At 39.5% G+C, this 26795-nt stretch overlaps 1 protein-coding gene across 4 annotated transcripts in view; it reads left to right on the top strand.

Moving 5' to 3' along the window:
* Positions 1–26795, top strand: part of KCTD21 (potassium channel tetramerization domain containing 21) — an 85112-nt gene that overhangs the window by 15572 nt on the left and 42745 nt on the right. For 2 of the 4 annotated variants that reach the window (XM_044072697.1, XM_044072696.1), the window contains exon 2: positions 1153–1690. The exons of the other annotated variants lie outside the window; for them this stretch is intronic. The gene's annotated coding sequence lies outside the window, so the exon portion shown is untranslated. The remainder of the gene's footprint in view (positions 1–1152; positions 1691–26795) is intronic. 4 annotated transcript variants of the gene reach the window in all.

The raw sequence follows: 26795 nt of genomic DNA on the forward strand, positions 1-26795 counted from the left end.
TTGTTAGAATTCAAAATGTTAATACCCATCTCCTGAAAAATTTATTTGAGGGTGTTTAATGTGACCCTTGGTATATGAAGTTATAACTTTTTTTAGACAATAACCATCTTAATGTATAATTCTGAATCAGCATAGGCCATAATTATAACATGATATAATTCCTCAGAACAAATATTACAGTGCATTACTTTATATTATTTTTACTGAGGATAATGTATAAATATAAACATTTTCTATATCACCCCAAGTAAAACATTCCTATTAATTTTACTGGTATGTCAGTATGTTTCACTAATATAATCTACTTTATATCCTTTGTCCTTAGATTAATTAAAATCTAAGACTACTATAAATAATCTGTCCAGTCAGTACAATTTATCTGATAATTGTATTATAATTAATAAAAATAAAGTTAAGTTATGCGATTATAACCTGAAATGCAGGTAAAAACATAACATGGACTCTCACTACACTGTTACTTAGAGCAGTTGTACTATTTTTCTGGTAGTGATTATGTTTGGTCATTGTGTCTGATGATAAAACATATGTTGTATGCTGTATATTTAGTAGTCTGTAACAGATGTTCAAGGTATCAGAACTTTAATCCCCTGTCATAGTGGTAAAGGTACACCTTCCACACCACCTGCTAATTATTTATACCAATTCTGAGAATGCACTACAGTGGAGAAAGGGTATACTCCTGACCCCCTACCGTACCATAGTTCAATGCACATAAACAGTGGCAAAGTTCAAAAGTTCATTTTTGAACACTACAGCTGATCATTCAAGCACTGAAACACTTGAAAGTTTGAGTGCTTGAATGGAACCTATATATATATATAATATATATATATATATATATATATATATATAAAATATGTATATAAAATGTGTGTGTGTATGTATGTATGTATATATATATATATATATATATATATATATATATATATATATATATATATATATATAAAATATGTATATAAAATGTGTATATATATATATATATATATATATATATATATATATTTTTTTTTTTTTTTTCAGACACCTGAGCAGCACAGTAGGTGTAGTTAAGTGTAGAAGGTATAACTTGACAAACATAATCTCATCCACACACAAACACTAACTCATTCATTTTATTCCTTCCCATAGACAATGTCTGGCAAAGCAGAGGCACATAAAAGAATGTTGTCCCATGTAGAGAAAGAGATCTTGCTGCAGGCCCTTTGTCTTCACGTTCATCCAGGAAACATCTGAACATCCCTACCATGACCATGCCTGGCAGGATGCAGTTAAATAACATAAGTGACAGTAGCCAAGGAAGAGGTTACCAGCAGGTCAGATGCCACCAACATAAACTGAGATGCTCAAAGGTTTGCTCCTACTTTCCATGGAAGGGGAGGGCAGTGGGAGGTGGTCCATCAGCTGAACCACTGTTAATCACTGAGATAGACAAGTTGCTTGTTCTCTGCTTGTGAGATCTGACATGGTAGCATCCCAATGTTGGGTACTGAACCTTTGTGCAGAACTGCAGTGTGTTTCTAGAATCTCCACTGGAAATGTCCATTTGTATCAGTACTCTTGTGTCACATGCATACTGCTGAGCTGTATATAGTACGTATCAGCAAATGTAGTTTTCTTTGCTGAGTTGGAACATCAGAGATTTAAACAGCAAGAGCACCTGGATAAGGTAAGTTGTAGCTTTCACTTTCTGCCACTGCGTGGCTTGTTTAGAAGTAAAGTAAAAGTAATGGGTCCCTCTTATTGTGACTATTTTCATTTAGTGTCTTCACAGATAACGTTATGTCAGGCTGCACCACCTGGCTGTACCACTGACTTATGTTGGAGATCTGACTGTGACAGTGAACAGCTGGTATGGCCATATAAAGCAAGGTGTCTGTTGGATACAGGCAATGTGGAATCCAGATCCCCTTCCCAAACTGTAGACATTACCGCTGTGCCTGTGGAACCCACCAAAGATGATCAGATTGCCGTTGAATTGTAGGTTGCCACTGACAGATCTAGGCAGGAAGGCATGTTTCCCCCTGTAGCACAGACCTCCTTGTCTGCTGCAGGCTCCACTGGGTATGGGGAGGATCGAGATGGTTGGCTGTTGATGGTTGTAGATGCTATGGATGCTGCTCCCACCTCCCCCAAAGTTGTTGTCTTAATGTCTGCAAACACAGTGAAAATGTAGGGCTGTCATAAAGGGAGAGGACAGTAACTTCTCACTGTCTGCAGAGATTGTACATGCTTTACAGGATATTTATGTTGATCTGAAAGACTGCAAGTCCCATGTGTGTGACATCCTCTTCATGTTTTACTGCCTTCTGGCATGACTAATTCTCTCTATTGGTTACAAAACATGAGAGACGCATGTCATGTATTCACTTCACATCTACTTTAAATGTTGATAGCTATCTTCATTGTGAGAGGCCTGTATCAGACACATGCAGCATCTCTACTTCCATCTCAACATCTAGCATGGAGGTGCATGTGAGCAGATGAAGACATACCTGAAGGTGTGGGGATCATGCCAGTGACATATCTGGTATGGCTCATCACTTCTGTTTATACAGCATGCTTATCTTTAGGCAGGAGCTTGTTACTGCTTGTGACACTCCCAGGAAAATAAGCTTCCATGGACTGGGTGGGGGGGTATACACCGGATTCTGTCACTTCATCTGTGGATACCTTGACCTCAGAGTATGCAAGGTTTCTCCAAATGAATAATCCTCAGGAGGAGATGCAGATGGAATAGACTCCTCAGCATCAGAATCCTCACAGGGAGATATAGATAATTCCTGATCAGAAGAGGAATCAGAAGAAATAGAAACCTGATCTGAAGATTCATAATCAGTGTCTTGCCTAGGCCTCTTATCTGGAGGGGGATGGGTACCCCTGATCAAGGTAATAAGGTCTTCAGCCATTTTGATCATCTATTTTGTAGGCATAGAGACCTGTGCACGTGGCTCATGCATCAGTTTTTTAGTTTTAGAAGTTGCTTTTGTCTTTGGTTTTGCAGCTGTCGTCAGTTTGATATACAAATGTTGAAGTCTGAGTACACCTTCAGAAGCCGGTGCCTGCTCAGCGGTTCCGGACCCATCCGAGGGAGATACATCCATCGGTCCAATACCTTGAGTATCTTGCGGCATGCCGGACTCCACATGGGTGTCGGTAGAGGCCTGGGACTCAAAGGTAGCAGGTATTAGGGGCTGCAAAAGCGCCTCACTGAGTACCGGCGAACTGGCGACTGGCTTAGGAGAAGCGTCATCGGTTTTGGATCTCGACTGCCTTTCTCTGTCCTTTTCTTTGCGTTTTTTTAAGTACTTGAATTGCTATCCGACAACATTTCTGGGTAGTTAAATCCGTTTCCAAAATACTTTGATGCAAAAATATACCGACGCTTAATAGCACAAAACCGACAAGGCAGGCACGTTGTGATCAGGGCCTAGGCCAGGAATACAGTATAAATGGAAATCCTTATGAGGTATTTGCTTCCCACAAGTAATACAAATTATTAACTTTTTCTGACATTGGTAAAAAGCAAGAAAAAAGTTTCCCCAACAGGGTACTTAGCTTTAGTGAAGACTTCAGTTCTGAAACTCAAACTTGAATATTTCAGTAATCGGCCGACCGGCACTTGCAAAATGCTTCTGCTTCGGGCACCACGCGGCAAGAAAGACAGAAGAAAATGGCGTCGGCTGCATGTTTTATACCCCTGACGACCTGACGTCATGGAAGAGAAGACCGCAACCAATGCAGGACCCAAGACTTTGGAATTCAGGCCGACTGAGGGCAACCTGCCAGCAGATTACCCAAATGTAATACACTCGAACATCTACATTTATGATAAGTGTACACAACTGTACTTTCTCAAACCCACATATACCTAAGTATGCATTAGGATGGGTACTCCAACTTCCACAGGCCAGCAGATGAGATGTAAACAAATGGAAAAATTAGATATGAACTATGACTGTAAGTTTTGCAGCATGAAAGACTTGACATGTATGGAGATAACAGTGGACACCAGGGGTAGTTTCATTGATTAAGGCCTATGTGGTATGGAATATCACACCTCTAGGAGCCTATACACCTTGCATTTCAGAGTTTTTTCTGAAAAATAAACTTAAAAAGCATGAGATAAAAAATGTAAATAGTCTGTGAACAATAAAAGCTATTAAAACTGTACAACATAGCAATGGTATCCGCATGTATTCTTTACAAATGCACCGATCATTATCATTCTAGTCTTCCATAAATACTGTACTATATTATAATGCACAGAAACCCCAAATTATATTTTCTAAGCTTTCACAATCATATTTTCATACCTTGAAATCTATACAACCAAGATTTCTATTGTTAGATCTTTTTTGTTAACCAGCTATAAGCTTTCATATGACAACAAGAAATTCCTTGATAAATGCACGCTTATTAAGATATTTACAGAAATATGAAAATATATGTTTAATTGTATAATAGTACAAGTAATACTGGATCTCCCTCAAGATGTCCAACTTAGATAGTTTTCTTCAGGAACATCTTGGGTTTCACCTAATGTCATGCAGCAGTTTGTAAGTCACTTGTTTTTTTTTTTTTTTGAAATATTAAGTATAAAAAAAGCAATATTTCCAGTGCAATGTGATATAAATCATCATTTTCAGTCAACTGTCCTGTCTCCCACATTATAATCCCTTTTCTAATGCTGCCTATTATTAGCTTGTAAGTTACTTGGTTAAAGAAGCCATACCCCAAAAAACATTCTGGATAACTTAAGGAGATAAATCAGTGAACTGGAAGTATACAAAAAAGGGTCTATATTATATCATCGAACCCTTAAAAAAGCGAACGCTGATTTAAGTGAAAGCTTACAATCTCGAACTGTCAGATCAGCAATTTTTTTTTTCCCCAGGGAAAAAAATCGCTGATCCAAAACACATACACACAACACAAGCACACCAAACAAACAGAAATCCACACACATACACCTAAAATCTGATACCTAACCCTACATTAAACTATGCACACACCACTAACTACCCACTTACCTCAACCCTAACCCTAAGGCCCATCACTATCGCACACTCACCTCACTCGCTCCCTAACCCTAACTCACTTAAATCCGCCCTAACCCTCATGTCCACTCAATCGAACACACACCTAACCCGAGCCCTAACCCTAATTCACAATTCACCTAAATTACCCTAACACTCATCCACACAATCGCACAATTACCTGAATCCAACCGGTAACTTTCCACCATAACACTGAAAATACCGAAGCAACAGAAACGGACAACCAAATTCTTTTCCAAGGAAAAAATTTGAGTTTCTGCTGCTTCGATATTTTGCAGTTTCGCGAAAATAAGTCAGTCAGTGTTCACTTTTTTAAGCGTTCGAGGATATAATATAGACCCTACAAAAAAAGGCATTTTAAGCTTGCGTGCTTTAATTATTACTCAAAGTCACTCAAATAAGAGCAAGGAAAAATCTTTGAATCTTTTGTCCTTGGCATAGAGAGCAACTTATCAACAAAGTAGAGTTTTAGTTCTTGAAGTATTACTATGTCACTTTAAAAAGTAACAGAGCAATGGAGAAGGAACACTTTGAATCCTCCTCCATTGGTTTAGGAATCATCTCATCAACATAGCTTTAGTCCTCTGTGCTACTAAGCATCTCTTTTATATAAGGATATATTTTCACCATAAGGAGTATGAAACTGTAACTTCTGCTATTTTTGACTGACTGTAATGGTCCATTAGTTTTGAAGGACAATTGAGCATAAGGCCAAATCAAGAACATTCTGTACAGTTGGGGACAGTTGAGAGGAATGGAGGTATGTCTGGTGGGACTGCTTTACCTCTAAAAGGCCGTGCTCACACAAAACTGGAATGGCCTCTAGATGACAACCATGGAGATTTTTTTTAATATTACTCTAAGGCAGTTAAAAAGTAGTTAAAACAACGGGTGATGCATCAAGATACACTTTCTGAACAATAAAAATGAAACCATAGCATTACTGATGTACTGTAATCATCTGAGATTTAAGAGTGAAAGGGGAAGAAATAGGCTACATCTGGATGTTCTGTCAAGTCCAGGAATATCGTTATGTGTGTGTCTGTCTGTGCGTTTGTCCGTGTATGTGTGTCACGCACATCTGAAGATTTTAGAAGAAATCCCCCAAGATCATTGTAATGACTCCTTTCTGACCCAGGTAGCTGTGGTTCTCCATTCTTTTGGAACTTAATAGGTGCAATTACCCCAAGCTTCCTTACAGACTGGATCTACTCACACAAGAACAGGGAGTATTTGATGTACCTAAACATCAGTCAACTTTAGTTGACTGCCTGCATTATAGGGTATTAATTCCTTTTAGGCACCTGTTTTACTGTGGATCTGCAGCAGGTGTTAAATGAGGCAAGCAAACTTGCTGCTAGAAAAATCATATATTGCCAAATGGAAAAGATTTTCTAGTTCGTGCCAACAACATAGCCAGCATCCATCCTGGGCTACTTGTTCTCTGGTTCTACAATATTTGTGTGGGTTACTGTTCTGTGACCTCTTTTATTCTATTATCAAAGTTTATTTTATCATTCATTTCAGCATATTGGTCCATGGATCCTCCTCTTCCAATGCAGTGTCATGTCAGAATGCCCTTGAAAGGGGTTTACATAAGAGGCCTCCAAGAAAACCAGTGGCTCCTTCTTGAAATGTTATGCTTGCTCCATTTGAAACAGCTAATGTGGCTGACTTGAGGTTCTTAACATGGAAAACAGTTTTACTGATTGCTTTGACCTCTGCAGGAAGGGTGCGGAGTCGTATTGGTGAGTCAACCCTATCTTATTTTCCTTGGGGACAGAGTTTTTTTAAGAACTAATCCTTTTTTGTTTTGCCTAAAATGGTGTCCCAGTTTTCTTTCCTGAAACTACAAATGAGGGCGAAAGGATACTCCTTACATTGGATGTCCACAGATAACTCTGGTACTGTCTTGATATAACTAAATCTTTCAGGTCAATTGTTCATTTCTTGTGAAGATAAGGGAAAACCTGTCAAACCAATTTCCAGATGGTTGTCTAAGGCTATTCCCTTTTTAATTTATTTAGCGTTTTGTCTACCGGGATGGTCTGACTGGGATGACAAGCATACCCCTTTTCAGCAGAAGCCTGGGGAGAAAAGCTCCATGTTGAAGACATGAACTTTACACAGAGTAAAATAATACAACACATGAAACAGAAAAACAATATTCAGTAACAGTGAACATGTACGTCAGTTAATTTGGCATAGTCTGGTTGTATAACAGATATCACAAAAATGTGTTAGAGGAAAAATAGAAAGTTGCAAATAGCAGAGGGTAGGTGTGTTTGGGGAAAAGGGTAGTTTTAAGATGCTTTGAAGGAAAACTGGCAGATAAAGAGAAAAAAATGAGAAAGGGTAGAGGTGTGGTAGTGAAAATGATTAAAAAGTAGTTAAGGAAGGCCGTAAGGGACAGGAGAGGTATAAAATGGTATAGAATCCTGGCAGTGTTTGGGAGTTCCAGGGAGATATTGATAAGTACAGGTATGATTATTAATCAGTCTGGTGCATGGCAAGAGCAAATCTATATCTGATTTAGATATGTTTTGGCACAAAGTTTGAAATGAGGGAGAGTGGGTATTTGTTTTAAGTGGAGAGGTAAAATGTTCCATAGTTTATTGTTAAATCCGGAATATAGGGATTTGCCAGTCATGTTGGATGATTTAGTTGACATTAGAAGTGATTGAGAGCTGGATCACAGGTGCCTGGTAGGGATATAGCAAATATGTATGTTACAGAGGGCTGTGCAGTTGTCTGGTTGGTAGATTAGCATGTAGTCAGTTACGTGTTTAGTCTATGTAAGGTGATTAGGCAGTTTAAACCATTCTAGTTCCTTAAGGGCAGTACATTGAACAATACAGGGTGGAAGGTTGGTTGCGAATCTAGCTATTTTGTTGTGGCATTGTCTGTTTTGTGTTAAGGGTAATATTCAGTTTACTTCATTTGGGAGATGCAGAGAGAAGAGACTGTAAGCAATATGTAGTTGCAAATGTTTTTCTACCGTACTTGGTAAGGTAGAGTTTGGATCTGTAGAGGATGCTTAAGTTTTATTGACATTGTCTAGATGGTGATCAAACTTGAGATATTCGTCTGTTGTGACACCAAGAAGTTTGGTATATTTTACAATTTGGAGAGGAGTTGTGTTTTGAGAGGTTATAATAAGTCTGCTTCAGTTGTGAGACATTTTTAGGGGTAAAGAGCATAAGTTTTGTTTTACTGGGATTCAGTAGCATTTGGAAGTTTGATAGCCATGTTTCATTGGAGAAGAAGGAGGCTTGTATAATTAAGAGAGTAGAGAGGGAGGGTGCAGAGTATGGTGGAGTCATCTGCGTATTGTACTAACAATGCATGTTTAGCAGCCTGGTAGAGGGAGTTGGCATAGATATTGAATAATAAAGAACCAAGGATGTACCTTTGAGGGACTCCAGTAGAGGCTGGCAGGAAGCTTGAAAGAATAGTGCAGTTTGACTGCTTATGTTCTGACTGACATTTAATTATGGAGCTATCATAGTGATGTTTGGGAAATTTTGAGGAAAGAGAGTTGATGAAGAAGTTTTTAGTGTGGGACTATATCCAAAGCTTTAGAAACTTGTAAGAAGATAGATGAGACTAGATGGCCTTTGTTTCTCTCACTGTTGACTGTGTTGGTAAGCTTAAGTAGAATGTTGGTTACTCTGTGGTGTGGTCTAAACCTGTGCTAAGAGTTTTGAGTTAAGATTGTTTTAAAGGAGGTATGCCAGTAGTTGGGAATGTATACATTTTAAGAATTTTTGCTAGTGGGACAGTATAGCTATAAGTCTGTTGTTAGATAAGTCTGTTGAAGTACCACCTTTTATGTAGAGGGATTATAAAAATGCTTTCCAGACTGTGGGTATACGTCTCTCACTGATGGAACGGATAATAAGTATTGACACCGGCTGTGCTAGTTGGCTGCAGTAATCAGGAGTCTGTCAGCTGCTAAGGTCGAAGGCTTTACATTTTTTAGACTTTTTTTTTTAAAGGTGTGGGAACTGGTTTGAATTTAAGTATCGTGGGTTGCAGGTACTGTAGGGAGAGCAAGATTTGGGAGCTTGTTTTGTAATAGTTTAAGTACAGTTTGAATTGGTTGTTGAAATCATTGGCTGTAGTCTCAGGAGTTTTGCTGTCATCAGGAGATGGAGTTTCAGACTGCCCTTGCTTGAGTAATTGTTGGAGTTTCAGAAAAGTAAAGGGTTGTGTGGTGGTTTTGCCAGAAGTTATGATAATAGGTTTGTTTATCATTTAGGTTATCTTTTAGTGAGATTTCTCAATTGTCAAAAATTGTCAGTGGCTGTTTGGTTATACTCATCATAGCAAAACTATTTCAGGCAGGGTCAAGGCCCACTCTACCAGGGGCTTGGCTTCATCTATGGCTTTTTGGAAATGGTTAGATTCTAGAAGTTTTCTAGAAGGTAATACTCTGTCCTCTGTACATACCTTTAAAAAGCACCATAAGCTTGTTTCCTTCTCTAGGTCCAGGTCAAGCTGTGCTAGGACTATTCTCCAGGGGCTCTTGGGACTGTTCTCCTTCCAAATGTACATATAGCTAAGGCTACTGCAGCAGTGATCAGTATAGTGAACACAGCACAGTTGTCTAAGTAAAACTTGCCATAACAGTATATATTCAAATGATCACTGCTGCAGTAGCCGCTCCCTCTATCCCTCCATCCCCACCTTGTGTTTGGCTGTGTTTTTTATGCCAGGGTGTCGGCATTATTTTTTGTTTTTCCTAGCATTGTCCTTTCAGGGCTCAGCCTTGCTCTCTCTTTCTGCTGGCAGGAACGCTCTAAAGGGATTTATGCCCAAACTTTTCTTTTAGTCAGCTCAGCTTAAACTGACTGACAGTGTGGAAGGTGCCCTGAAGCTTTGGAAGCTGGCTGGCTATTATGGTATAACCTATATATCTAAGGCTGCTGTAGCAGTGATCATTCAAACATCTGTTATGGTAAGTTTTATTTACACAGCTGTATTTCTGTATGTATTCTGGGCCAAATGTAGGCAGAGCAGACGTAGTCTGTATTCTAGTTCTGGTATTGATACATTTTGGCTATGACTGTGCTTGCAGTGGGAGATAGTGGGCAAGAAATAAATATTGTATCAGAGTATCAGTTGGGTTAGCAGCTTAGTGGTTGAAATTTAGCAAGGGTCTAGCATGGGGCCAAGATCTTTTTACTGATTACCAGTGGGGATTATGTTTCCATTACCGTGTTTGAGAAGTAAAGTAGGCCAAGAAGCAAATTTCTGAGGGGTAGCAAAAATCATTACATTGTTTTTTGTACACTTCAGTAATAATTTGTTTTTAAATGACCAAAAGAACTTTGCCTGAAGTTTAAGTGGTAGTATTTGATAGATTCTAATGAAACCCATCACAAGGAGGTCACCTGCAAACATTACCAGATTTAGGGTTTGCTCTGATGAAATGTCATCTATAAAGATGAAACTCTGAGGAACTCCAGTATTAACTGTGCCATTTTCAGTGAATGCATCATTTGCATATACTTGGAATGTTCTATCTTTTATATAGTGTTAGAGCCAACTGATTGTGTTGTCACCAAAGTTTAATTTGTGTAGTTTGTGAAGTAGGAGGTTGTGGTTAATGGTCTGAAGAGCAATAGTTAATGACTGTCTTTCAGCTTTTCCCGGTTAGGGGTCGCCACAACTGAACTCTGGTCCGCTAATGATTGGCAGTAGATTTTTAAGTGCTGGCTTGCCGGGCCTAACGCACAACCTTCAACAAAGGAACGCCCATTCACGCATGTCGACCCACAGAAGACGCTCTGAGAATCGAACGAGCAACGTCTAACTGTGAGGCGACAACGCTACCGCAGCACCAATGGCTACACCTGTAGAAATGAAACTATTGCTTATATTGTTGTATAAGGTACCACTGGCTGTAGTTAGTTGTTTTATGAATATTATTTTCAAAGATATTCTTTATACGACATAGCTTAGATAGAAGACTAAAGCCCTTTAGTTCTGAGGGTTGTGATGACAGAATGTTTGAATGCTGCAGGAATCTTACCTGTAATGAAGAATTGATTGAAAATGTGTAAGAGGTTTGACAATTTTATTAGAAGAATTAAGTGATAAATGTGGAGCCATAGGAGTTTAGTTTTGCAAAAGATTCCTTAGTTTGTTTTAACAGTAATGGCAACAAAGCGAAGGGGAGCTGCATAAACAGCAAGAGGACATAACTGAAAGAGGATAGTACTGTGAAGAAATTAGACACTGTTATTTGTGCTAGCAAGTTTTGCTGAGATTTTGTACATAATTTCAGATTATCCGGTGTATTATATGCCAGCATGACTAGGTACAATATTGTAAGTAAGTTCTTGCATGTTGATTTATGATCTGTTTGTACAGAAGGTTTTAAAGACTTAAAAAATGTCATTTTGCATTTCTAACTGCGCATATTTGTGAAGAGAGCTTCTAAAGGCAAACTCTCTCAGATTCAGCTGATCAGAAGATGATGTCATCATAATGTTGACAGTTGCTATGTGTTACTGTAAGAAGCTGAAAGACAGGAAGGAACTTTTAGAAAACAGCTGTTGGTTGATTTTCAGAATATGAAATGAAAATTAGAAATGGAACAGTTGACAGGCTAGTCTATACAAGAGGCTGCTGAAGACGGTTATTGGTCAGTTGCCAGAAGTCAGTTACAGCAGTAACAGTTACAGATGTACTGTGCAGTGGATACACAAAAAGGACTCACCAAGAAATAAGCCTGTTTTTGCTCTGTTGTAGTAATTTATTTTAGATCAGGGACAGTGTTCTTTAGTCGGATAGGGAAACTATAACCAGTCACTTAGATCAGTAAGTGTTTTTCTGAATGTTGGATTTTCTGTCCTACAGTGTTGATTTCATTTTCCTGGTGATTGAGCTCTGTTTGTTTATTGGAAATTACTGTTTTATATTTTTTATCATTTTGCTCAATATTACATATTTTTATTAACTTGCACTGTGGCAGATCAATCAGTATTTTTTTTTTAGTGATTTGAGAGTGCTTATATTTGCTTTGATAATTCCAAGAGCCAGTCCGAAAGCCTGACTGGTAAGGTCATTTACTACTATTTGTTTTAATATGTAATTTTCATAAGTGGTCACCCCTTTAGAAGGCCATGAAGACACTCTGATTGGTGGTAGCATTGTGGTATTATTTCGGGAAGTGACACAGTTGGAAATCTGGCCGCGGTGGTGGTGCTGCGGTAGCGTTGTCGCCTCACAGTAAGATGCTGTCCAGTTCAATTCTCAGCTAGAGCGTCTTCTGCGTAGAGACATGCGTGAATGGGCGTACCTTCATTGAAGGTTGTGTGCCAGAGCTGGCAACTCGGCACATAAAAATCAACTGCCAATCATTAGCAGACCGGAGTTCCGCTGTGGCGACCTCTAACCGGGAAAAGCCGAAAGACACAAGACAAGACACAGCTGGAAATCTGTGTCAGGCTTTCCTAGAAGTGTTTGGATGTGTGAGATTTATTTGTGTGTGTATCAGAGGTCTTAAACTGGGACACATTGTTCTGAAGTGTGTAATAAGGAGTTACATTAGGGGTGGACAGAAGTATATAGTCTAGTCCCAGGCTATAGAGCATGTTCCTGTTGTGCTGTTAGGGGAAAATTGTGAAACATTACTCCTGTTTAAGCGACAGTCTCACATTGAAGTCAGTAGTGAGGATTGAAGCTCCTCAGTTACTGACCCAGGATAGTAGGGTCCCTGACAAATCTTCGAACTAACACCTATTTCATCTCCCTATAATTTTCCACATAGACGTTTTAATTTTTCTTTAGTAAAATTGTTATTTTTGTTGAAATGTGAGAATTATAATCTATTTGAAAATGTATTAAATAATGCCAAACATTAAAAATGCAGATATTACATTATTCATAAAATACATGCTATCAAAATAATTTATACAAATAACAGCGTGATAAGAAACATTCCTTAGTTTTGGACACTGTTTTTTTTCAAGGGGAGGTGCCTGTAATTTGGACTAAGTAGATGATTCTTATAAAGATTTTGACTCCGATTTTCTATTGTTGAGTTGATGTTCAGAGGGAGACAGTGAAAACAGCAAGTGGGGAAAGAGGTCTAAACATAAACCTATTATATGACCTAAAACATAAAAGAACAGTGTGTGAGAGGTGCTGTTGGAAGTAGTGTGTTCAGTTCTTTAGACCTAGACATTATCATACGGACTGATGCAGAAGTACAAAGATTTCAGATGTGCCAACAAAACAGTTGCATTTGTATCAAAAGCTAGTTAGCTGGAAACCTGAAAAAGCAAGTGTAATCCTTGTAGAATACACACCCTAAGAGAATAGTGCCAAAGTTAATATTGTGCTTCAGTAGACCACATATATCATAAAACATATACAAATTGTTGTATTGTCTGCATCAGAAGTGATATGTGAGAAAAGTCAGAGATAAGCAGGTGTATTCTTGGAGAAAGAAAAAAAAAAACAAGAATACAAGTGCCATCCCGATCTTAGTTTCCGTTTAAAATTTCATCAGACTCAAGATGTTTGTTTACACTGCTAGCAAACCAAGTTTGAGAACAGCCTCTGGCTGCTGGTAGTGCTAGTTAGGAGGAGATACGATGAAGTGGCCAAAAGCCAGCTCTCCTGTCCCAGAGGGTCAAAGATAACTTGATGCTTGTGTGACCTTTAGTAAAGTCCAGAGATTAATGCAGTGAGCTGCAGTGATGTCTGATAATTAAATGACCCTGTTAGCTAGCACAAATGACCAGTACCACAAGAGTTGTGGATGCCAGGCTCCCTGTTCATCACTCCCATGTATAGTAAAAAGTTACCACTAGAGGTTGAGTCCATGGAGAGTCAGGGTACCCATTAATGGAAGGGTCTCATCCATGATACCTAGTAGTAGCAGTTAGGGGATCAAGGGATGAATTAGTGGAGAAGCCCAGGAGGAACCACCTATGGCTGTACAGGTTCAGTCCAACCAAATTAAAAAGAAAAGAAGCATGCAGGAGATACTGCCCAAGGATAAATCGCCAGGTCAATACCATGATTTCTACAACCATATATTTGAGAATAATCACAATGTAAGATGGATATCTGAAAGAAGATGTGGAAATAGTTGTAATATCCTTCAGGCTGAGCTACTAGGCCTAAGTGCAGTAAAAAGTTTGGAGTTTGAGAAAGGCAAGATGTAGTTGAATGATGTATATAACCTGTAGCTTAGCTGTAGGCAGGGGAAAGGTAGACTAGTTTTGTTAGGCTACCATAATCAGCCTTCAGATTCTCTTCCTGTAAGAACTGTCAGATCTTTATAATTACATTCACGGAAATCCTTTATGGTACGCAGTGCAGTCTAAAACAAATTGCCTTTGTTTTTCCATTTTAACTTTAACCGTGGTGTTTTTGAAAAATAATGTAACAGCATTTGATCTGAGTCATGAACATGATTATATTTTTTGTTACTGCACCTGATTTCTCTTTCATCTACAAAAAAATAAACAAATAAATAAGGAAGACTAAAACTGGATTTGTCCATATATGTGGATTACCTCTGCTAACTGAGCGATACACAGTATTTGAATATGTATTTTTCCTTTTTTAAAAAAAAAATGCAAAGAATCTGTTGTATTACATATGGTGTCTTGCTTTCCTGTAAGTAGCTTTTATTTAGGTATGGCCAAAATGATTTTGTGATCTCCTTAACAGTTAAATTTTAAAGAAACACTGTGGTTCTGGGTTTCATAATACCACTTAAACTCATCTTTGCTTGTAATGATGTACTAAGGCTAGTACAGGAACCTGGAAACTTGTTTTATGCTTGTGTGACAGTGCTTTAGGTCTCCTGTTATACACATTACATTTAATTTAGGGCCATTGATTTGAGATCCATGGTGCATAGAGATAAAGCACTGACTCCACAGCTTGAGTGACTTGAGTAAGACAAAAGCACAGTCACTCATGAAAAAGAAGAGTGCAAAGTGGAAGAATGATGAGACAATACCTGCTTGCCTTCAAGAGGAAGGGTGAGGGAGTGGGTGTATGCTGAAGGCTGTTGTGGTCCCAGGATTTTATCCGGACTGTATTGACTCTGTCATCCTGTTTTGAGGTAGACAGGGCATTTGATGTGTTTCACCATGGAAATGGAGGGGAGCAGCTCCTTCAAACACCCATTGCATGTCACTCAGCATACCAGGGGTTAGGTTGCAAACAACCCAGCCACTGACATATTTCTAGTGGCAACGCTGATAATTTTGCAACATGGCTTCCAATACAGTACCTCTCAACCCCATTGACCAGATAGATAACCCTACCAGAAAGAGGGTGGAACTGATGGCTTAGGTTTGCATTGTAGAGTTATTGGAGGAGAGGTAAACAAGAAGTACTTAAAGTTTTGCAGGTATGTCACATCCATGGAACCCCATTCAAGACTTCCAGACCTGGGATTAGTACGTGTTTAGTACTTTAAAGTTGGTAACCTCCCCAGGCTGCTTTGTTTAGAGAAATATTAAAACCAGTTTAATCTTAAATTAAAAACATTTGTTGCAGTTTTTTGTTAAATCAGTATGTAATGTTTTCATTTCCTGGTCATTTGTGCCAAAAAATGATTGTATGTTGGATCTGGGACATTACAAAGGAGAAGTTGTTAGTGAGTTTGAGTGGGCCTGCCGTGATGTCACATTCATCTAGTTAGGAGATGAAAAAGATTTTGCGAGTGATTGCTGAAGTAATTTAATAGCGTAAAGGCCATATAAACTGAGTAGGTAAACTCAGTGTGCACAGGCAACATCTCACTGTGGTGGTTGTACAATCCAGAAACCTTTCAGTGAAATTACTTCATTAGCATAACTGGTGTGCTGCAATGCCAGTAATATCACTAGTAAAACCGTAGTTGTCATTGTGGTGCTAACCTTCCGTAACACTGCAATGGCGTAGAGAGCAAATATTTTGACAAATAATATTGTAGTGTTATACACATGAAAAAATGATTACAGCAGCTCTGGTGAGGGGACATAGGACATCAGGAAGTGGAAATGCAGGATGGATATCTAAACTGTATTGAGGATTTCTCAACAGTAACCTGCAGACCACTGGAGCTGAACACACATGTGGACGGGAGAGGGAACTGAGAGTAAGCAGGCACATGTCCATTCATTAGTGGCCCATCTGGTCTACTGAATATCAGGGATTGCAGGAGTAACTTTAAGTGATAACACAGACAGACAATGAGGTGTGTGTTGTAAAGAACCACCTCTACTACAGCGGCTCAGCTGACATACACAGAAAAGGGACTGGGGGAGGCACACATGTTAAATAGGTCAGGCTATAGATGTGTGCATGTGGGACACACTTTGATATTGCCTGGTGGGCCAGATATCTGTTTAAATGTCTTAAAGGCCATACTTTTGCAGACTATTTCCATGCTATCCAGACTGGATTGCTGTGGAGAAGCATTCTGTGAAAAACTGCTTAGGAGGCATGTCACATGTTGCAACCACACCTGCAACATCAGTGGTGGACAGTAAGAGATGATGTGTGTTCCCATGTACGGGTACTGCAGTTTTACCAAAATAGTGTAGTGACAGCAGGGGGAAGTTCACCCTGGGAAAGAGAGTTGTTACTTCAGACACAGTATGCACGCAGCTGGTGTACTCTAAACACAAAGAAGATCTTCAGGGAGTGTACATTGCAGGACCTTGTGATCGACGTGAATGCCTATGATGGCCATTGCAGAATGGCGCAGTAAGTCTATCGCTAGGTCACCCACATGTTATGTCATGCCTCCATGAAAGCCTAAGGCATCACATTAGAGAGACTGCTGCCCCTGGCATTGCAAGCACTTCACGACCTTCTTCCTCTGCGGACTATTGCAATACAGTCAGACAACATGTCGGTGGTATGGTATATCAACAAACAGGGCAGAACCAGATCTTACCCACTCTGTCGAGAGGCCATGCGAGTTTGGAAATGGGGTGATATCTTCCCAGTGTTTTCTGGTGGCAATGCACATTCCAGGGACAATCAGTGTGATAGCAGACAAGCTTAGCTGGGCAATCCTGATACCTCACGAGTGGTCTCTGAAACAGGAAATAGCGGAACAGATTTTCCGCAGATGGGAACAGCCTTGCTGCGATCTCTTTGCCAGCCCAATCAATGCCAAATGCAGCAGCTGCTTCTCCCTCATCCCCCCTCCGGGGGAGTCACTGAGAGATGCACTTGTTCACGATTGGCCCCCGGGTCTCCTGTATGCTTTTCCTCCCCTTCCTCTCATTCCCAAGGTTATTCAGAAAGCGAAATGGCTGGGAAGCAAACTGATCCTCATTGCTTCTCACTGGCTCGTCAGGTTTGGTTCCCCTTCCTCGGGCCTCTTCTCCTGGACGATCCTTGGATTCTGGACCCAGTTCCAGACCTGTTGACTCGCATGTCAGGTTCATTTCACCCCTCCTTACACACCCTCAGTTTGACAGCGTGGCTGCTCTAGTTCCATCCCTAGTCAGGCTTCATGACTTCTCACCTTCTGTGACTCATATCCTTACATCTTCTCATAAACCTTCCACTAGGAGACTATATTTCAGTAAATGGAGAAGATTCTCTCTTTGGGCAGAGAAAATGGATGTTGACCCCTACACTGCCTCCATTCCAGTGGTTTTGGAATTCCTTTCTGAGCTTTTTCACCAAGGATTTGCGGCTGCTACTATCAGAGTTAAATTGGCAGCAATTTCACATTTTCATATAGGTTTTCCAGATTCTAACGATGTCACATAAGCTGTGCAAAACCTTCCTTAAAGGTGTCAGTTTAAGACCCACTGTTCAAGAACCTGTGGCCTCAAGATATTTGTGTTATCTAAATTAACATCTCTGCCCTTTGAGCCTTCTCATTCATCCTCGTTGAAATTTTTATCTTGGAAGATGATGTTTTTGGTGGTTATCAGGTCAGCCAGACGGGTGTCAGAGTTGTAAGCATTGTCTGTTAAATTGCCTTATCTGATTTTTCACAATGACAGGGTGTCCCTTCGTACTAATCCCTCCTTTGTCCCCAAGGTCTGTTCTCATGCCCCTTTGAATCAATCCATAGAACTTCCGGTTTTCTTTCCAAATCACTCCAACGCAGCTGAGTACAGGTTTCATCAGCTGGATGTCTATAGACAATTACGTTTTTATTTGCACCGGACTAAAGACATCAGAAAATCAGATCAATTATTCATTTCATTTTCCAAATCCAGATTGGGCTTACCAGTTTCCAAAGTAACTCACTCTCTCTCTCTCTCTCTCTAATAGGATTTTTAGCTGTATAGCTTATGTTTAAAATTCTGAGGGTAGACCTTTACCCTTTAAAATCAAGGCTCATTCTACCAGATCTCAGTCTACCTCTGCAGCCTTTCAAGCCAGGGTCCCACTTGATAATATTTATGCAGCAGCTACGTGGGCTACCCCTCACACTTTTTATTACTCATTACAAATTGGATTTAACCTCCAGGGGTAGAGCATCTTTTGGTTCCATGGTACTAGAGTATTTTTCCTTGAGCCCCCAAGAATAAGGCGCTAGGGATGCTGTCCCATATGTAAGAATGAAGGTGAGATAGGACTACAGAACATAAAGAAGTTATGTACTCGCCATAACGTTCCATGTTTATAGTCCATATCACTCTTCATTCTTACGAACTCGCCCTCCTGCCCCCATCCTGGAAGTACCTGAAGACAGAAAAATGTTAATTTCATTATTTATGGAGACTTTTAGTATTGGCTTCTTTCTGTATGTTGTTACTATTTCTTCTAGTTAGCAGCAAAGATCTGGGGATTGTACTGGTGCACCATGGATACCAACCTAGCCACGAGCCAACCAGAAGTCTTCCAGCTTGTAAATAGGCCAAGTCGGAGCCGAGGATCCCATATGTAAGAATGAAGAGTGAAATGGACTACAAACATGAAACGTTATGGTGAGTACATAACTTCTTTTTTATTTATTTGACATTTGTTGACTGGGTTAGCCCGACTGACCTTGTGGCCTTTTTCAGCGGAGGCCTGGGAATAAAAGTTCCACAGTCCCACGTGATGACAGAGTATATCACAAAATAAGCTTACTCTATGGGTAGCACTGCAGAGCAATAGTTTTGAATACCAAAACACCTTAGTAATTTATAACAAGCAGAAATGCGACAACACCATCAAATAACAAGTGCAATCAGTAACTAAGATAATAAGTTAATTTCTTCCTGTATGTATACCTAGTGTCACTAACAGGCCACAGTACAGTATAATCCTAGATAATGCTAGTAAGGAGCAACAGTACCAAAGCAACAGGATGTAATAGTGCAAAATTAACTAAATTTAATACCATTACGATCAACAAAGCAAAAGTGAACAGTACAATACAGAATAATTCACAATAGTGGAATGTTGTTTTAACTCAATAGTGCATCAGTCAGCAGCACAAAATGCCAGCATTGTGTCGGAGAAGTGCCGTCAGTAATTTACTAAGCTAAAAAAAAAGCAGTTATTTCTTCAAATGAAATAATGTAGTAGTAAAACCAATCACACTGGTACAATGAGGATGTGACCAAGAAGACACTGACATTTGTATCATATTCAACAAGGATGAGAGGAACTCTTGTCTGTTGTAGACTAGGCTGTTTAAATAGGATAAAGACTAGTTTTGTCATACTGAGCAAGTCTGTTGGTATTTAAAGTAAGGCTCTACCCCTGCATAAGATGGTTAACCAAAATGCAGCTACTGCAAGTGCACCAATCCATCACTTGACACCAAGCTCAGGAAGCTGTAGCATGGAAGTCTGTGCTCTTACAAAAGGCCGGAGTATTGCAGACCCGGTTCTAGAAAGCTGATTTTGTTCTATAGTTCGTTAAATCAGCAGGAACCTAGATGGAAAAGGGCTTTCAAAAGGCCGGAGTATTGCAGACCCGGTTCTAGAAAGCTGATTTTGTTCTATAGTTCGTTAAATCAGCAGGAACCTAGATGGAAAAGGGCTTTGCAGTCTTTTATTCAATCTGCGTAGAGTTCTTATCTTCAGAGTAGTCCAGCACTTAAGAGCTGTCCTGTTTTATTTTAATAGGGTTCTTTTGTATGCTAAACCCTTGGAAAGTCAAACATTTTCTGTCTGTATCTCTGCCTCTTCTCATTTCATCTGATGGCTTGTTCTCTTCTCATTTCATCTGATGGCTTATTCTTTAACTGGGCTTGATAAAATTTCTGAACTGAGAAATATTATTTGCAAGGTGAAACATTAAAAGAAAAGGTATACATTTTAGATTGCTCAGTGGTTTAAAGCATTGCCCCTTATCTTGCTGTGGAAAATCCCTATCTTAGTTTTGCTAAAACTGGCTGTCCATATTACCCACTAGTACTACTGCTAGATCCCTTGGTGCTAGGAGGTGAAATGGACATTGTTGCATAACATTATTTTCATGCTTAAGGGCTTTAAATATTTAGACTGCAATTTGAATCCTGCAGTATAAAGCATCAACTTTACCTCTGTATACGACATAAATGGGTAAACAGCTTTAAATTTTGTCATTGCAAAATGACTGTAAGTAATAAGACACTAAAAAGGGCGGTTGCGGTGGTGCAGCGGTTAGCATTGTTGCGTCACAGCAGGAGGTTCTCTGGTTCGATCCTCAGCTGGGGTGCCTGCTGTGTGGAGTTTGCATGTCCTCCCTGTGGTCACGTGGGTTTCCTCTGGGTGCTCCAGTTTCCTCCCACATCCCAAAGACATGCTGTAGATGGATTGGACACTCTAAATTAGCCTTAGGCATGAGTTTGCACTTGTGTGTGCCTTCTGTGGAAGGTTGGGCGCTGGGCTGGCACCTTGACACCGTAAAACTCAATCATGAGCGGACAGGTGATCCGCTGTGGCAACCCCTGACCGGGAAAAGCCGAAAGAAAAAGAATAAGACACTGAGAAGTTAATCACTCTAATACTTGTATGTCATTTTGCTGGTGTTTCATCAGTCACTGTAGTTTTAATTAAATTACATTACCAACATTGAAGTGTCTATAAGTTCTTAATTTTCATGCCAACTCAAATTGCCTTTAGACCTTGTTAACTAAGTGTACTTTTGAATTGTGATGCAATGGGTTACTGATAAAGGCCTTGATATGCTGACTTTCGCATTTCTGACAAAAGTTAGAGTTCTTGATGAACCATAGTAGTACTGATTTTCTGTTTTGTATTACCCTCTTCCTGGACTCACCTGGTGTACTCCAGGGACCAGCGGTTACCCAGTCCCATAATCCCCCAGTTGCTCACAGATGTGACCTAACAGCAAATGGACTGCCTAGCTTTTTAGGAAAGTGACCTCTTGATTAGTCTGTCAGTCAGTGATCCCAAGAGGGGTTGTAATGCAGAACTAGTAGTCATCATTCTCACAGTGGTTTGTCTTAGTTCCTAGACAGAAGGGGGGGGGGGTCTGTTGCATTAATAATATGAAAAAGTCATCATTTTTGCCTTAACCTTAGATGTCCTACTAGACTACTAATTTCCAACAAAAGTCTCTCGGGCATCAGGTTTCCCCAAGCCTTCCCTCCCTAGGATGGAAAAGCTGACCATCTCTCACTTCACCCGTTTTCCCCTTCCCCTGTCAACCTAACCAAAGTGATGCAGAATGTCACACAATAACCTGTGAAACATATTAAGAATTCTGGAAAGCACACATCCAAACTTTTCCAGAAAAAAAATAAATCTACTCCCATATTCTATTCTAAAAGCTAAGTTTTACTATTCTGTATGAAGGTATACTGTTTTATATGACATTTTAAGTGCTAAGTAATGAAGTATAATTACAATGCCCTGTTAAGCCAACAACTAGGGTTGCCAGCTGTCCGTTTTTTTGACTGGACTGTCCGGTTTTCTGACAAATTGTCTGGTTACAAATTTCAGTCTGGGTTTTGTGCCACTGCCACGGTCTCAAGCATTTCTCCCACACCATCTTTACTCTCTGTCTCCTCCCTCCTTATTGCCTGCGGTCCCGGTGTGCTTTTTGGCTATAAATTATGGGAGTATGTGAGAAATTTGCTATCAAGACCATAGAAAGAAGTCAGAGTTGGCAAACAAAAAAAGTATTTGAGATGCCTTTCTCTTCGGCATGTGTGGTTCACGTCTTTCTATGATTGTGTGATGCCAAGGATTAATAAACAAATTGAACAGCTGAGACCAATTAATGTTGTTCTGGAACAGAATATATCTTAGCTCAGTACCTAAGGAACGTGCTCAACAAAATAAAACAGTTCGCTATTCTAAGTGTTTAGGCAGATGTCTTTAAAAAAACTAAGGAGAAGCTGCAGAAGTCTAGTGTTTACAACTATACCAATAACCAGTGCTCAGTCTAGGATGCTAAATGACCCCGTAATAGTCTGTGTTAGTATCATTCTGGCTGGTATTCCCAGAACACACCTGAAAGATAAATTAGGAAATCTTCTCTGGTTTAGCTGGCATTATTAAGATAACCAGTTGTACATAATAGGTTATTCATATTTGGTATATGCTCTTGTTGTAAGTACTGCATCAAACTTTGTCATGACAGTAAAGAAATCTCCTCAATTGTTTATATTAGCTGTGTTTATCCTGGAATGGTGCAGTTTGCATGGGGATTCTACGTTTACTGACATCAGCAGAAATAACAAAAAGGATGAGCAGACATACATCTGTAGGCTGAAAAGAAAAACTCAGCAGTCGACTTAACTGTGATGTCTTTATTTAAAAAGTACCTGAACGATTTTTTCGGCTGTTCAAACATTACTTCCAGCTAGCAGTGAATTCTGTTCAGGTGCTGAGCTGCCTGCCTGCTTTGCTGGCGTATCACTCGGGAGACCTGTTCCTGAAAACAGAGCTCACAGAGGCCAGTGCCCGTTGCAAGGCACTGACGAAGGCGCTGAATCTAGAATTCACCAAAAAGCAGAAGTCCAGCCAGATTGTTTTAGAGATTGCCAGGGATAAAATTTGTACCAGCTGCGCAAGTAATGGGGATGGTGCGTCTGCGCTGAATAATAGTGAAGGGGACAAAATTCAGCAGTTCACTGATGCTCATCTCCATTTCAATCTCTCAGTGGTCTTTGCATGGTGGTTCCAGGCTGGGGAAGGAAAACTGAGGATCAGAGTAATGCCCGACAAAAAAGCTATGCAGTCGGGAGAAGGGGAGTCAGTATCTGCTGTAATCAAGAACTCTGATCCCCACTTGCGACTTCAGTTTCTTAGAAGTGAGACATTTCCATGTTTGTCCTGAGTGTGCTAAATGAGCAACCAGTCGAGTTGATTGAATTGCAAACAGCATTTTATGGTAGAGGATTATGCAAGCCTAAAATTGCATCATATGATGCTTTGTGAAATGTAAAGGAATAAATCTCCACAAACACAATTTGAAGTGCATAAGGCTTTATCTGATTTTATACTTGCCTAGATCATACACAGAGCCCATTCTGTATGACATATATGGCCAACTAGCAAATGCAGAATATTTGAAAAGTTTGGTGGTATTGAAAGCATCCTTCTGACATACCAGTTTAGACAGGTCTGTGATATTAAAAATAAAAGTGTCAGAAAGGGCGTTGCGTATACTTTATTTTGCTATATTATGGTTTATGTATGCAGTCAGCAGTAAAATGAGATGGACAATTTGCTGTTATCATTGCTGAGTGATTAATTTACCCAGTGCAGATAGAATGGGATATAATATTCTATCTTTATTCTATAAAATTATATATAGTAGTTCTAGTTCTTTGCCAGTTGGGAAGTTCAGAAGTGCAGGTACATACCACAGGTAGGAGTTTTATAAATGGAAAACCATCTACAAAAATAGTGGTAGAAATAGGGTACTGCATCATTAGCTGGGACCTCAGCTGTGGTTAATTATTTGTGGCATACAGAGCTGAGATTGGCATAGCAAAGGTGTTGTAAATTGATGACCCTGCTAGTTTTCTGACCATCCACTAGTTGTCCACATTAAGCATATGCTGTGTAGCTTTCTAAAAAAGGCATATGTTCATTTTTCAAAAGCTGCAAGACCAGTTGTGTCATTATGTATTGTTTTATACTAAACATGTATTTTAAGACCATGCTATACATTTTCAGGTTTGTGTTATTGATGTATGATGATTGTTGTTAATACTGTGTCATTTCTTAGAACATTTTAAAATGTTATCATCCTAAACTTGGGAAAACAATGTGCAATGCTATTTCAGTGAATGTGAGATTTAAAGGCAGAGTAGTTTTAACTCTAAGTCTGTTTTTCATTGTGAGATTGTATTGCTTTGTTTAGCAAATGTGTATCAGTGATTTGTGCTATAAAATTTGAAATAAATGTTTTAAATTTAATCCAAATATCTCTAGACATAAAGCAGAAGACAGTATGCACACAGAACAGTGTTTGAACAGTGTTTATGGCAACTGGGAAGAAATCGTCTGAAAGCAAGCATCCGGAACATAAAAAGAGGGCGTTCCCATCAGCTGATGTCATGATGATGTCATAAAATGGGTGGGGCATGGGTGGGAGAGGGGTGGGAATGGGTGGGGTTATGGGTGATGTAAGGGGTGTGACCTTAGTCCAGTTTTAGCCACAAAGAAAGCTGGCAACCCTACGTACAACATAAAGTCATAACATCTGCTTTCTTCATAGTTAGGAAAGGTTAAGGAAAGGCAGTTAGTTAAATATATCAGTGCCTTTGGTTAACTGTTTACTTAGGCACTTGCACTTTCTTCAGCTTGTTAATTAATGAAAGACAAGGGTGAGCCTCAAATATATCTTCAGAGGCCCAGATTGTAAGGTTCAAACATATTTTATAAACACACACACATACACATGTGTATGTGTATATTTGTAGGTATGTCTGTGTCTGTAGTATTGTCTCTGCCATAGAATGTATATACACGCACACACACACACACACGCACACACTTTCCCTGTCACACATGACACCATGATGCAATGTAGCCAAACCCACAGCTGAAACTTGCAGCTTTGCACAGCCTCTTTTTATATACTCTGGTCTCATTCTAGCAGAACTGCATTGCCTGTCTCTCTCCAAACTGTACAAATTACTAACCACCCTGCATACCTGATTTTATTTATTTATTTGCATTGAACTAATAAAGGAGCATTGAATCAAGTAGCAGGTCAAGTAGATGGACTTCTTGCAACTGGTTGTTTTGTTCCAAAACATGCTACCTTTGAGTTACTGGTGCTACAAATCTTCTGTTATCTTTTTGAAATTCAAATTAGGCAAATTCTGCTGCCTATTTCATTAATCTTTGTTACTTGGAGAAAGCATTTCATTCTGACACCTCATTGCTATATATAATAGTCATCCCCCGGGATTCAGTAACTCCTGCACTAACTGTACACTAAGTATACACTATTCTAAATGGACAACACAGACAACTCGCACCTTCTTCCTCCTAATTTTAGTTTTCCCACTGATATTCTTGCAGCTTTAAACACTGACAAAGTGTAGACTACGTGTACATTTAGTGTAATCGTTCTGAGTGAGTAGAAAGCACAACAAATATGATAAGAATGTTCTTGAATACATATTGTGTACACTTAGTGTAGGCTTTATTGAATCCGGCTCATCAGGTTATTTACTTTTTTACTGTGTATATAGTGAAATTTTAAGTGGACTAATTAAAAGTAAACTAAATAAATGTTCTACTTGGGCAGGTATTTTAAGTTCCCTCAACCAGCTGCATTGTTAATCAGGTTTTGATTTAATGTAGCAAGCCTATTTGAAACCTTAGGTGACTGTTGAATTCAGGCTTCAGTGAGATAGGTGTCTATAGTGGGAGATTCATTAGAAATCAGTTAGTGTCTGCTTGGCGCATCCAGCAGAATGTCATGTTTGTTTTACAACTGTTCTTAGTGTGTTATACATATTATTAGTATGACTTTGAGATACTTGAAAAAGGGTGTTGCAGCATTGTTAACCTGAAGTTTCCATGTGTGTTGGGCTGTAGATAAAACTTACCTAGGCTAATCCTACACCCACTCCTAGCCAACTTCCCACCAACATTTCCAGTTTCTTTCTACTAATAATTGCATTTGGTTTGATTTTAAATGGTTTAGACTACTTTTGGAAAACTTTTCAGGATTACTGAGTTTTTTCTTATTTCATGAGAACAGTCAATAACCCTCCTCGCCAGTCTCTTATGGTAAATGTGTCTCTTGCTTAGGCCATCAGCATTAATCTGAGTCCTATGTTTGTGCAATGTTAAATGACATGTCTTAAAGGAGGTGAAGAAAGTAGATCTGTATGTTTTGTTAGTACACCAAGTTCCAGTAAAATCTCAGTTTCTCCCTTTTAGTTCATTGACTGCTTCAGATAAACAGAGGGGGGTCTACTTCATCTTCTCAGCCTCTATCTCCCCTCATTCTTCAACTGAGTCTTGCTTTTCTAGATCTTCAGTTGGCCAAGTACATTACCCAGTTAGCCATTAAGGCTGAATGTGCTAAATTAGGATTAGAGTAATGCTTTTTAACTACAGGTACAAGTGCCCAGGCCACTTAGATGATGGAGTCTTCCCCCAATTTTCTCTGAATTTTTGATAGTATAGAGTTTAATGGTGGGATCTGCTTCTCTTGCACTCTTATGCATTGTGGCTTAAAGAACCTGTTGCTTCCTCCTTCAGTCCAGTGGTCCCTTGCTGTTCTTGCCATTAATTATATGGAACTTCCCAAGCAGATTGTAAAGCTGCAGCACAGCTTCAGCACAGCACCCCCCCCCCC

Source organism: Protopterus annectens, chromosome 5.part0 (genome assembly GCF_019279795.1).
Source record: "Protopterus annectens isolate FY-2018-M chromosome 5.part0, PAN1.0, whole genome shotgun sequence".
NCBI lineage: Eukaryota > Metazoa > Chordata > Ceratodontiformes > Protopteridae > Protopterus > Protopterus annectens.